At 41.7% G+C, this 14,530-nt stretch overlaps 1 pseudogene; it reads right to left on the minus strand.

Annotated features, from left to right (window-relative positions):
- Nucleotides 1-207: 207 nt before the first annotated feature.
- LOC103081887 (histone H3.3-like) lies at nt 208-11,656 on the minus strand (annotated as a pseudogene).
- Nucleotides 11,657-14,530: the final 2,874 nt, after the last annotated feature.

A 14,530-nucleotide genomic window follows, 5' to 3' on the forward strand; every position in this document is an offset into this window, starting at 1 on the left:
TCCCTTCTGGTGTTAGCAACTTGTCACTCCTAAGTAGCGCTCACATCACTGAGGTCTGTGAACACTTTTCGCATTCATCCTGTGTGAAAGATGGAATAACTTCAGTACAAATGCAACATATTATAAGCAATTTCTTACCAAAAAGTCACAAATTAAACCAAAGTATTTCACAGAATGCAAACACCATGAAAAGAAAACTGCCTTCACTTAAGCTCTCTTTCCCCACATCCAGCGAGCCAGCTGGGTGTCTTTGGGCCTGATGGTGACTCTCTTAGCATGGATGGCACACAGATTAGGACCTTCAAGTAAGCCCACCAGGTATGCTTCACCAGCTTCCTGAAGCATGCCAGTGGCAGCACTCTGAAACCTCCAGTCAGTTTTGAAATCCTGGGCAATCTCCCTTATCCTCCTCTGGAAAATCAGCTTCCAGATCAGAAGCTCAGTTGATTTTTGGTAACAGATCTGGGCCTGCCACGGTGAGGTTTTCTCACCCCGCTGATAGAGGGGGCTCTTTTCCAGCAGTCTTAGTGGCCAGCTCCTTGCAGGCGCTTTCCTGCCCGAGGATCTGCAAGCAGTCCTCTTGGTTAGCATCCAACACCAAAGACTTAGGCCACTTTGACCACCGCACGGCTTCTGCTGCCCAACGAAGAGCCGCAGTTGTGAGTCAAGGAAAGAAGCTCCTTCAAAGAACGACCAAACCGCTCTGTGCTCTACTAACCACTTTTAATAGCTGAAGGTAACAGAATATTGAGATTTACCCAAATTATGCATTCTAGGAAATAGTTATTTATAGTAAACAAGTTATTGGGGAAAAAGTTTGTATAGCATGCTTCTGTGCACAAAAAAAGTTAGTAATATTAATAAATGTGACATTTCTGTATAATTTTGTTTATCAGTTTTAGGACATGCAGACAGTACCACAAGTCCTTTTTTAAGTGTGACAGACCCAGAGATTAATGATGAATTCAACTCCGCATCTGCTTTACTTGGCTGCCAAGAGATTTCTGGGTGTCACACAGCAAACTTAGTGAATCTGATTGAAGAAATATTTATAGAGTGAAACAATCAGTTGAGAAAAAGATCACGTAATTATCTCTGACACTGAAACAAACATGGTGAAAGCTATGAGTGATTTAGGAAGGAACCCCAAGCATATGATGTTGTGTTTTCATCCTTTATTTGTGTCCAGTTTTTGGTTGCTTCAGGGAGGACAGTAAAACTAGTCCCTGATATTCCATCTTGACTGAAAGGGGATGGCCCCAGATTTGCTTTTAAACATACTATTTCATGTAATAGAAACTTCAGTAGCATTTCAAGAATTGTGATGTGAAATTCAGAAATATGATAGAAAAATTGGTCCTTAAGGTAGAAGACATTTTCTGTTAGTGCTTAAGAGTCTTTCTGTATATTAATTTCTATATCTTTGTTTGTTCTCCACTTTTAAGCCTAAGAGCATCATAAACATTTAACATTTATACTTAGAAACGAATTGCATGGGGAAAGGCAGAGGGGCATAGACAGAAGCAGTCCTTAGTGAGTGTGTAAACTCTAAATTAGTAACAGCCCTTAATCTATTACAGAAAGTTGATGTTTTCTATGGCAGTGTTTGAAAGTGGGGCCCATTTACTCAATCAGAATGGCCTAATGGACAGAAGATTGGCAAGAGATTCTACTTGTCTATTCTACTGGAGCCTACTGCAGGGTCTACCCCTAAACCAGCCATGTGACCCTGTACATCATGTAATTCCTTTAAACCTCAGTTTTTTTCACCTGTGAAATGAGGTGGCTACATAACATCAATGTAAAATTGCCCAGGGTCATTTACTCAAATATTTAAATCACAAAGGGTTATTATTCAAATTTCTTAAAACTCAATATGGCAGTGGGGATGGGAATAGAAATTCTGAGGAGAGTAATGAAAGTCTGGATTAGCCCCTATGGAGAAAGGAAGAGTAAGCCGAACAACGATGTGTAGAAGGATAGACCTGGGGTGCTTAGGGGCCAGCCGAGAGTGGGATTCTTTGGTCTCCATCTTCACAAAGGTGTGGCTTTTCTACAAAAGCTCTCGGCGAGTCATTTTCTTATATGACATGTCTACTGTGTTTTAGTGGCCAGAGAGCCAATACTAGATGAATGAATGAATGAATGAGTGAATGAAGAGATCATTAGATGCGGGTTGAGAGCTTGGACTTATTACCTCTCAAGTACGTTTCAACCTAGGATCCTATATTACCGTGACACACAAGAACACAGGTGAAAAGGGTTAAGGGAACAGAGAGAAAGGTGAAATTAATTTTACGTCAGAAGAATCACGGAGGCTTGATGAAGGCTGGAGCTGAGCCTTGATGGTGCATATGCCATTTGATGGACTCATCTGACCGTGTGAATCACAATCCAGAGACCAAGAATTAATCCCAGAAACATGATAACCAACTCTTGGAGAAGAGCATGTATCTTTACTGTAGCTTTTCTTAGATGGTGGGGCTGGAGGTTTCACAAAGTTCTTCACAGATAAGCTTCTGAAATTCCTGTTTCAGAAGTCTGACACAGAATTTTCTCTCTAAACCTTCCACTCACAACAGCTACAAGAACTTTTCTCCATCTTTCATCCGCACACTACTCTCTCCACGCCACCATTCTCCTGCCCTGCTGTCCAGGCGGAGAGGACCAGCATGACCTCCTCTCCTACCCTGCAGCTGTGCAGGTCCCTCCAGGAGCACCCGGGCATCCAAAGTCCTTGCCTGGTCCTCTGTTTTACCCACAGGGAAAGTGCACAGAGCTCTTGGGACATGGGCTTTGTTTCTCACTCTGACCACTTTTTTCCTGAAATATTCTTTTTTTTTTTAACATCTTTATTGGAGTATAATTGCTTTACAATGGTGTGTTAGTTTCTGCTGTATAACAAAGTGCATCTGCTATATGTATACATATATCCCCATATCTCCTCCCTCTTGCTTCTCCCTCCCCCCCGCCTCCCTATCCCACCCCTCTAGGTGGACAAAAAACACCGAGCTGATCTCCTAGTGCTATGCAGCTGCTTCCCACTAGCTATCTATTTTACATTTGGTAGTGTATATATGTCCATGCCACTCTCTCACTTCGTCCCAGCTTACCCTTCCCCCTCCCTGTGTCTTCATGCCCATTCTCTATGTCTGCATCTTTATTCCTGTCCTGCCCCTAGGTTCCTCAGAATCTTTTGTTTTCTTAGATTCTATATATATATGTGTTAACATACAGTATTTGTTTTTCTCTTTCTGACTTACTTCATTCTGTATGACAGTCTCTAGGTCCATCCACCTCGCTACAAATAACTCAATTTTGTTTCTTTTTATGGCTGAGTAATATTCCATTGTATATATGTGCCACATCTTCTTTATCCATTCATCTGTCGATAGACACTTTGGTTGCTTCCATGACCTGGCTATTGTAAATAGAGTTGCAATGAACATTGTGGTACATGACTCTTTTTGAATTATGGTTTTCTCAGGGTATATGCCTGAAATATTCTCAAGAAGAATTTCTGGTGAAAAACTCTCCATTGCAATACAGTTAAAAAATCTTTGAAGAGTCAAACAAATGCAGTTGTTTAAAACTAAAATTAAATATAAGCTGTATATAAAAATATACATAGTCTGTTGGTAATCTGGTAGAGGGGATGGTTGGATAGAGACTCCTGTAGTTTCCTGTTCTCTAGTTGGCTGTGAGTCCTGTTTCCCCTAACTTAGTACAGCAGATGGACTGTCTTGTTGTTCTGAATATGTTACACATGTTCTATACCACATCATTCTACACATGAAAATACCACCCTTCATCTTTCTCCCTAAACATTTGTGCACATAGCGACCTCTCTGAATAACAAGAAAGGGCCCACACCACAGATAATTTAACACTTAATACTCGACTTCACTGTTCTTAGAAGCCCCATGACTATTTCCTACAAGTCAGCACAGATCCCCTTAGAAGGTGAAACAGACCAGATGAAGAAAGATTTAAAAGGACCAGGAATATAGAGTCTTATAGCCTAAAAGACACTATGAGCAAGAAGCCAGATGAGGATTGATCTTATATTGAAATCTTCAATCAAATCAACTGGTTTTCCTTTCCTTATCCTATACATTTCAAACTGTTCAGAGAAAAATATAGTGGGAACTTATAGATATTTCTTTGAACTATATTATATACTTATAAATCCATTGTTTTCAGTAGTAGAATTACATTGTGAAATTTAAGGTCATTGGCTTTCACACTGCTTTAGGAAATATGATGCAAAAAATAGAGAAAAATATTTCACAAATATGCATAAAATCTAAAAGTACCTTTATTTTATTTTATTTATTTTTAAATTTTATTTTATTTTATTTTTGCAGTACGTGGGCCTCTCACTGCTGTGGCCTCTCCCGTTGCGGAGCACAGGCTCCGGACGCGCAGGGTCAGCGGCCATGGCTCACGGGCCCAGCCGCTCCGCGGCATGTGGGATCTTCCCGGACCGGGGCACGAACCCGTGTCCCCTGCATCGGCAGGCGGACTCTCAACCACTGCGCCACCAGGGAAGCCTGAAAAGTACCTTTATTTTAGATTTTAATACATATCCATCTAATTTTCACTGGTTTTCTTTTTCTCTTTCAATCTAAGTAAATATATATACACACATATACATATATATGATATTGTTATTGTTATTATGCAGTAAGAACATAGATCAATTACTATTTCAAATAAGCCTCACTGTACCCATGGAGCTTAGGAAGAAACAAGAGTGATGGATCCTATTTTGAGATTATGGAAACTGAAGCACAGAGGGGTTAAGTGCCTTCCTTACCACAAGGTCACGGAGAGAATCTATGCCGGGGAGAGAGAGAAGGGGCCTTTCCTTCATTGCATACTGTTTTATATGTTAACCATCAGGCACATGCTAAGTCAATGGATGCTGGCACTTTACATAAATATATGATGATGCAGTGCTATATGTAATAAAAATCTGAAGCATGAAATGTGGAAGCAATTCAAGAAAACAGATCTCACATTTTTGCCTTTGTCAGAGTCAGAATCTGACATGCTCTGATTAAAATTCAACATCTGCAGGCATTTAAAATTAAAATATACAGGTATTCATGTTTTCCTCCTTCCAGTGTTTCGTTGCTGCTTTTTTCATCTTAAATATTAAAAACATTACATTATTTTATTTCGTATGTCGAACTTCATGTCTCAGTATATTACACATTGCCCTTTCACCCCTGAGCTCTGGTTCAAATCCATCTCTTAGCTAGGGAAATAAAAAACATCTGAAAATATTTAGTAGACTCATCTCAGGCCTAATGGACTGCAGTTTACATTAACTTGACAAACACAACAAACAAACAGATTTGCCACAAATTAAAGTGTTTTCATGAAAACATTCAGGAATGAACAGTAATATAAAGGCCTCTCAGACAGACCTGAAAGCTGTGCCTTTATTTCACAGAGGATTTGATACAAGGACAGAGAAAAATCTGGGCTGCACCTGTCCTACCCAAAACAGGTGAATGAAAGATCCAGGTCATAGGAATCCTCCTCTGCCATTTTGTGGTGGGGAAAACTGCAGTTTAGAAGGGCTCAGGGGATGGGAGGATTAAGAGAAAACAGTCCTAAACTCAATTGTCAGCTGAATCACATTACTCTTTTGTTCATGCAAAAATTACTTATCGAGGCATGCACTGCACAAAAACACTTTGCTAGGTACTTTTTCATTGGTGCCTTCCAGCAAGTTGGGAAAACAAAGGTAACTTTGGCTTAAAGACAAATCAAAGAAAAAAGCCTGTTATTCTCTTGAGGGCCAACTTTTATGAACAAGTTTATATTTCATGATTTAAAGACAAGGAGACCACAGGCCAGTTAATGTTAAATTTTCACACACACCCCCACTAGTTGATGATCAAGGGCCTTCAGAGGCAAGTGGTGTGCAAGCACGGATGGGGCTGCTGGGGACTGCAGAAGGCAAGCCCTCACACAAAGGCATTTCTGCTTTTTAAAATATTAAGTGCCATGTAGTCCAAATAAAATATACGTGCAGGCCACCAGTGTGGAATCTCTTCCCTACAGCCCCTCTCGAAGCACTACATCTGATGACCACAGTCACCATTCTGATGGGTCTAGTCTGTCCCTTCCTCCACCACCCTCTCCCCCCTCCCCCGTTGCCTCATCTTCAAAAGCATGAGAAACAATTGCAACTACAGGGGGAACAGGTAATTCAAGTCCCTAAGACAGGAGTTCCGAATGTATCAAAATCCCTTGGGGAATCTGTTAAACTGTATGTTCCCAGGCCCACTCCCAGAGATGCTGATTCTGAGGATTTGGCCTAGGGCCTGGAAATATGCATTTTAAAGGCTTTTCAGGTGATGCTGATGCAGGTCATTCAAGGGCCACGTTTTGGGGAATACTGTCTATGCTGTAGCATGGGCCCGACTCCTGTTCTCAATGGATTTATCAAAGACCAGCACAGTGGAAACACCCACCCCCGTCACTGTCATTGCTTCCTTTCCACTGCCTTTATGGCAGCAAGGACTAGAATTATCCTTACAGAGGATCTGATACAGATGAGGAGAAAATAGAGCATTTCAGCTGATGGGGGCCATCCCAAGTCTCCCTGAGGGCGCAGCTCACACCCTTGCTCAGCTCCCTTTTGCATGTACTCTACTGGCAGAAGGTCCTTCCTCACAGCCCACCTGCGGAGTGCAGACCTGAAATGTGGAGCCATTTTTGCTTTTAATTCTCCACTCAGCAGCAATAGGAAGCCTCAGGCACCATCCTCGACAGTAGAGAACCATTTACACGGTGTTAAGTGACACACTGAGAAAGGCCATGGTAAGGGAAATGCCGAATTCAAGTGGGCTCTGAATCAAGATTTTGTAGTAGTTCTTCATTGATTTGAATTCCAATTTATGATCGGTTTGAAAGGTCTTCCACAGGTCCTTTCAGCTTCTCAGTAGCGCAACTCAGAGATCCTTCATTCTCTCATACCTCGTATGTGAAGTTTCTGCTAAGCTTTAAGTGGCCTTTTTTTTTTTTTTTTTTGGACAAATACTCAAAGACAGAGCTGCACTCAAGCACTCAAATTTGGTAGCATTAACTCCAGTAACATAACTGACATTCCACTTAAGGAAAGAGGGAAAAAAATCATAAAAACCTTCTGCTTCACTTAAAGTCTGACAAGTCCCTTACAGAATAACTGGGATGCTCTCAACAAGCCTTTTCAGTCCTGCCTTTACCACATCTGTCCCTGGAGTGTGTTCATAAACATATTATGGTATAATAAATCCTTCTGTCCTGACACCCAGCCCCCAAACAAGGAATTTGTTGGACAGACGGCATTAATCACTGGATGCTGATCTGGCCCCTGGGCAGATATCTCGGTGATGGGAGAATGGTATGGTTCACTTTGCACTGTCTTCTGCCCTGTCTTCACCATAAGATGCCTTTTAGTCAAGGCTGGTCAGATGAGAAAAGAATATTGCCCCCTATTTAGGAATTTAATGAGAACAACCCAAATTCAGTTGATGAACTCAACTCAGTCACATGTGATTATAACTAGACAAGAGTGACAGAGGATGGATTTCTGTAGTGGAGACTGTAATGGGGACAATTGTGGGTTTTTTCCCCTGTCTATTATGCATTACGGTAAGCACTTCAAAAATTGGAAAATTGGTATTTTTCTTATGTTGGACATTGCTATTTGGGCCAGTCACAATATGCAGAGGCATTTCACCCTCTCTGTGAAGGGTTTTGTTATTAGAAATACCACAAGGGGGGTCAAAGGTACGCTCTCTCTCAAAGAGTAGCTTTCAAGAATAAGATGACAATTTTCGTTGATAAAAGTTAACTCACATTTTCTTACTTAACTGACAAGCCAACCAACAATCATTTATCAAGGCTCTGTTATATTCATAGTACTGTACTCTATATTAATAACAGTATAACACAAAATAAGACCTGTCCATACTTTCCAAAAGTACAAAATCTGTGTAAACAGGCAAGACTTACTTAAGATGAGGAAACAATTATAACTCTTATGTCCAGCACTGTGTATGTCTGGCCCATAATAGATATTTAATCTTTTATTATAGGTACAATAAATGAATGTTAATTTTTGAGGTACAGATTATAAATTCTATAGATCCAATAAGAGATGGTATTTAAGTGTAAGAGACATTTTTCGAGCTCCTCTGACCATGGAGCCCAGCTTTCAGGAAGCTCCTCGGAGAATTGTGTCCTACAGAACTCGCTTTAGGAACTCTAGCTCAGACACACTTCATGGGAGACGTAGAATTCCTACTGGGTATTGCAAGGAGCAAAGAATTAAATGAGTGGAAATGAGGGGGAAATCCAGGCAGACAGAATAACAGGGGGAAAGAAGGCTGAGGTTAAAATTAACCTAGAACATGGGGAGGTCAGGGAAGTTTACCTAAGTGGTTATAACTTAAATTGCTAGAGAATTAACTTGTTTTTGTAATATTCTGTTTGGCCAAATGGCACCTGTCTTAACTGAAATAGTCAGTGAAAGCCTGAGGTACACTTGTAACAGGACAATAAGCTCTTGGATTTATAGTCTCTTGGAAAGAGACTATAAATATCTGGGGTCCCGAGCACAGACCACCAAGCCTAATAGTCTCCCAGTTCTATCAGAAGCATCTATAGATTCCGTGTGTAGGACAAGGAGAGTGGCAGAGGTATATGAGGGAAAGGGGGCAAGTCTTATTTTATACTTTTCTTCGAAGTAAGATATACCAGTACAACATTGGTGGTTCTAGATGTTTTTGTTTCTTCGCTGATTTTTTCTACATCTCATAATACACAACCATTTCTTACATCTCCTATGGACCTTTGGGGAAAATTAGGGCTGTGACAGGATTTTGATAGCTACCCTTTCTGTTCCGTCTTGGGTGGGCAATTAATTCATCGTGTCTGAGGAGTGAATCACCTGAATTCTATACTTCAGTTCCTCTTTTGCAATAAAGGGACAGAACTCAAAGATGGTCTTTAGAAATCTACTTACCCTTCCTACTAAGAGAGCTACTTTTGATGTTGAGACAGGTCCTGTCAGGTGAAGGAAACCCATATCCACATAAGCCCTCTGCTGAGGACACTACAGCCTGGAGGCAGCCCTTTTCCAGGACTTGTGCCCTTTCTACACAGCACCATCACCACCGCCAATCTCTCTAAATTCCTCTGATGTTTTACAGGTCTGTCTTTTCTACCAGAATGTGAAATGCCTGATTTAGGGGCCAAATGTCTTTCATCTTTGCTTACTTAATCCTATTTCTGGAGGCAACACCCAGAGGCAGTATGGTATGGTGGTTAAGAACACAGGCTTTGGCCCTGAGATGGAATCTTGGTTCGGCCAAGTTACAGGTGGTATGGCCCTTGGACAATTGCTTATGCTCTCTCTATGCCTCTGTTTCTTCACTTATAAAAACATGATTAAAATAACAGTTATTACTTTGTGATAGGATAAACAAGCATAAAGTATAACACTTAGAACAATGATAAAATATATTAGGTTATTTTCAGGAACCAACATATACTAGATGTTCAGCAAAAGAATGTCTGTCAAGGGCTTCCCTGGTGGCGCAGTGCTTGAGAGTCCGCCTGCCGATGCAGGAGACGCGGGTTCGTGCCCCGGTCCGGGAGGATCCCACATGCCGCGGAGCGGCTGGGCCCGTGAGCCGTGGCCGCTGAGCCTGCGCGTCCGGAGCCTGTGCTCCGCCAAGGGAGAGGCCACAACAGTGAGAGGCCCGCATAACGCAAGAAAAAAAAAAAAAAGAATGTCTGTCAAAACCGGGGGTTAGGGCTTCCCTGGTGGCGCAGTGGTTGAGAGTCCGCCTGTCGATGCAGCGGACGCGGGTTCGTGCCCCTGTCTGGGAAGATCCCACATGCCGCGGAGCGGCTGGTCCCGTGAGCCGTGGCCGCTGAGCCTGCGCGTCCGGAGCCTGTGCTCCGCCAAGGGAGAGGCCACAACAGTGAGAGGCCCGCGTACCGCAAAAAAACAAAAAAAAAAACAAAAACAAAAAAAAAAAAACCCGGGAGTTATATGGGAATAGATTATTAAAATACATATACAGAATCTGTGGGGAAAACAAAGTTAAATAAGACAGTCCATGCCAGTTTGAAAATTATAGTCTAGAAGGAAAATTAAGACATGAACACGAGTAGTTATAATACTAGACGGAAGAATCTGGTAAATGCTCGGTAAGAAGAAACAAAGTGTAGCAGGAGTTCAGAGGAGAGGAGAGATGATTTCCAACAGAGGGGATCAGTAGAGGCTGCGTGGCCGAGTTGATATCTCTTTCAACACAACAGAGCTGTGTTTACACAGCATCTGCTCCACCATCTCCCCCAGTCTTCTTCCCCCTGGAGATTAGTAGATTAAAAGGGAAAAATCCTTCTTTACAATACATAGAAACTGAGACTTAGAGTCAAATTTGCATCTTGTTTGGGGCTAATAACTTAAATTCCAAGTTATGTTTTTGAACAACAAGGACAGAAGATGGGTATTCCCAAAAGGTTGTCTGCTGTTTTGTGCAACCAGAAAACTTTTTCTGCCAAGCACCAGAGGCATATGCATGAGCGTAACACCAGGAGAGCAGCCAAGGCCCCACTCGGGCTGCTTTTATTGTTTGTCTAAAGTGGACGTTTTTCCAAGCAAACTGCATTGTGTTCCAAAAGGAGATCCATCACACTTGTCTCTGTGGTTACAGAGCAGGAATCAAAATGATGGGCTGAGGAGTGCCAGGGCCAAAGGAAAAGATGCTCCAGATCAGAGGTCCCTCCCTTTGCCTGGTCCTTTTCAAGAACAAGAAAATCTTTGAAATGAAAATGTAGTGACTGACCTTGAAGGAACCCATCCCCAGGGTTTGACATCCAGGGAGTTTTGGACACTTGGGAAACCCAACCCTGCCACTGGGAACTTTCACCCAAACTACACGGAGGGCAGAACCAGTTTACATTTGTCCAGCAATGTAAGGACTTCTAGAATTCTGGAGTGTTAAGGCACATTTTGAAAATTTGGGTGCTTCTGGGGTATATAGCCCAGATTCCTGACCCCAGCAAATATACGCACTCCTAACTGCATCAAGGTTATTGTTAAGTGTTTTCTGAAAGTTAAAACCATAAATTCCTAGAGATTTGAGCCAAAATACATATCTATCCTTAAAAGTTCCTGGGTTTTTTTTTTTTTTTTTTTTTGGGGGTTTTTTTGTACCCTGCAACTTTGCTGAATTCATTTATTAGCTTTGATATTTTCTTTTTTTTTTTTTTTTTTTTGGTGGCTTTTCAAATAGGCCTATATTTGAAATTATGATCCTTGCTTTTCAATGTCTCAACACACTAGACTGGTTTCAAATTACCAAACCTGAGTCAAGTGCATAATTTTAAGATACTAGCCTAGCACAACTCCCTAAAAAATATATCCAGGGCCTCTGGAGCACCCGAGCCCCATTCGTTCTTCGCCAAAGCCTCATCCTGTCCCACTCCAAGCTCCCTCCCAGAGATTAATCCCAAGCACCATCTCCCCCAGCTGCTCCTACTACCGTTTCAACAGAGTACTTATCCTACCTCTTTCCTTTTCTTCCCTGCAGTTCTGGAAGGCCACTATGCCTACATCCCCAGAAACACTGATCTCCATTGCTACTCAAGTTGTGACTTTCTTCCCTTCTCCCTAAAGGGAGACCTGCCTCTGAGTCCTATAGCCTCTCCCTGGCAGCAACTTTTCCAGCTCTGTCTCCTTGGACCTAGAACATATATTCATGTCTATTTCTTAAAGGGCTGTATAACTGTATCATCATTATCATCCTCATTTTCATCATCTATCATTTATTGGTGACTATGTGCCAGGCACTGTGCTAAGAACTTTGTGTATTATTCAATAAATCTTCACCATAATAAATATTTCTGACCTTGCAAAGTAACCTTCAGAGCTCACCTGGGATGGGTAGTCTAGTTCTATAGTTTGGTTACTTTGTCCATTCCTCTTTGTTTATCATGATTCAGTTTGTTTTCATATCACTCTCCTAAAATCATTCCCATAAATATCTGCAGATAAAGTTGATGCCCCCCAAATGTACCCCCTTATCCCTGCAGATCCTTGGACCATTTCACATTCCAATAACCCACTTCTCCTTGATTACTACCTTGGAAATCCATGCAAAGTTTATTTACAGAGCCCTTTCTTCTATATGACTCTGTTGGGATGTTTACATGCTCCACTAATTTAGTTCTCAATCCTAAATGACTATCTCAAGTTTCTCTCCAACCTAAGATGCTATTTTCCAAAGGCTGTATACAAATATCTTTAACATTATGTTTATATCCATGAATTTTAGGAATGCATGTAAATTGTGCATCAAATTTAAGATTCTATGGATATTGCTGCTTAGGAACTATATATTTAGGATTAAAAAAAGATTGATCAAACAAATATTAAATTAATAAGAGTACAGATGGTAAGCAGATATGGGAGAGAATTATGAAGATGATATCCAAATTATGAAAACTGTTATAAAACATCTTATTCTGCTGTCAGAAAAGGATATGCCCCCCCCCCAATTCCTACTTACCTTTTCCTCTTTCTCTGTATTCTTTTACCTTACCTATTACATTCAGTGATATCCTCTAACTTCTCAGTCCTCCAAAATTGTAATTTGAAATAGTGGTACACCTCCCTATTTTTTTTTCATTCTTTAGTCTGCCTACGAGTTTTGTCAAACCTTCTGCAGCCCTATTTTTCTTTGTCTCTTTGTTTTTAATCCCAAAACCAAAACCCCAGTCAGTAGGTTATTCAAATAACCTCCTGTGTTCCAGCAAAAGTTCTTGAAGAACCATTTTAAACCACATGTCCAGTAAAAGCAAAAATTTGTAACAACATACACAACTGTTGTTCCCTCCCCCATTTGCTGTGCCTTAGAAATCAGGAGAATGCCTTTTATAGAAAGGCTTAATAGCTAAGGAGTTCAGTTCACAGAATAAGGCTGTCTCAGACTTCCGACAGTAATAGCAGGACAAGTCACATTGCCACTCTTTCCCAAAGGAATGCCTTGCCAACCCCTGTCTCTCTCACACCTGTAATCCATACCTATCTCTGGGGGACCTTTCACCGCCACCTCCCCCTTCGCCATTAGCTGTATAAAGCTTAGGCTGATACCTCCTCTTGCCAGTTCCTCCATACCCAACTTCCTACCAAACTTGGTCATCACATCCTGGAGGCCCCTCCTACTCCACCGGCTGTTCACTTTTCTAAAGTTGTTTCCTGGGCTTCCCTGGTGGTGCAGTGGTTAAGAATCCGCCTGCCAGTGCAGGGGACATGGGCTCGAGCCCTGGCCCGGGAAGATCCCACGTGCCGCGGAGCAACTAAGCCCGTGCGCCACAATTACTGAGCCGGCGCTCTAGAGCCTGCGAGCCACAACCACTGAACCCATGTGCCACAGCTACGGAGCCTGTGCTCTAGAGCCAGCGAGCCACAACTACTGAAGCCCGCACGCCTAGAGCCCATGCTTCGCAACAAGAGAAGCCACCGCAATGTGAAGCCCGTGCACCGCAACGAAGAGTAGCCCCCACTCGCCACAATTAGAGAAAGCCCGCGCACAGCAACAAAGACCCAACACGGCCAAAAATAAATAAATTTATTTTAAAAAATAATAAAGTTGTTTCCTTTATCTCATGCTGATTTCTTTAGCTGACGTCATTTCTCCCACAGTTCTCAGATGAGGCTGCTTCTACTTATAATCTAGTCCACCTCGCTCCACCTCTGTGTCTAGAGCTTCAGACCATGATTTGGTTCCACAATCACTTAGCAAACTCTCTTACTGAAGTATACCCTGTCCACTTATACCATCTCCTTCATTAATTTAAGATTTCCACACATCTCCCAATAGGTTCTCATCCTCCTGAGTGCTGCTAGCACCTGGCTAAGTTTTCCTCTTCATCTTATTCAAGGCCATTGCCCTTGATGACTTTAGCATTGAGCACTCTGGACTTTTCTCATTCTTCTTAACCCTTCTGTCACTCGACATAGCTGACTCAAACCTCCTTAAATCAAGGCCCTGTTTCTTCTCTGTTCCCCAAATTGACACGTCCTCCAAGATTCAATTCTTGTTTCCTTTTTCATTTTCACACTCTAGAAATCTCATCTACTCCTTAACTCTACATGGATAAATCTATAATTCTGACACATTTACAAAGCTTAATGGTCATATTCATCTGCTTAGTGGCCCACTTCCATCCGTATTTTCGGCATCTCAACGAGTCATCAAGCCCTCCCTTCCCTCCTGATTTCTCTACTTCTGTTAGTTTTTCAAACATTTTCCCAGTCATACAAGTTTAAAACCTAAGAATCATTACTTTTCCCTCCCTGGCCAAATATACAAATTCCTGTCAGCTGTTTTCTCATTTTACCTTTCAACTAGTCTCTTTTCTTTTATTTGTGTCCTTGTAAGGTGACTATCATTATCTCCATTTTATGAGTACATGTTAGAGGTTAAATATTTCCCAGTGTTACTAATCT

The sequence above is a fragment of the Lipotes vexillifer genome, unplaced genomic scaffold (genome assembly GCF_000442215.2).
Source record: "Lipotes vexillifer unplaced genomic scaffold, Lipotes_vexillifer_v1.1 scaffold43, whole genome shotgun sequence".
Lineage (NCBI taxonomy): Eukaryota > Metazoa > Chordata > Mammalia > Artiodactyla > Lipotidae > Lipotes > Lipotes vexillifer.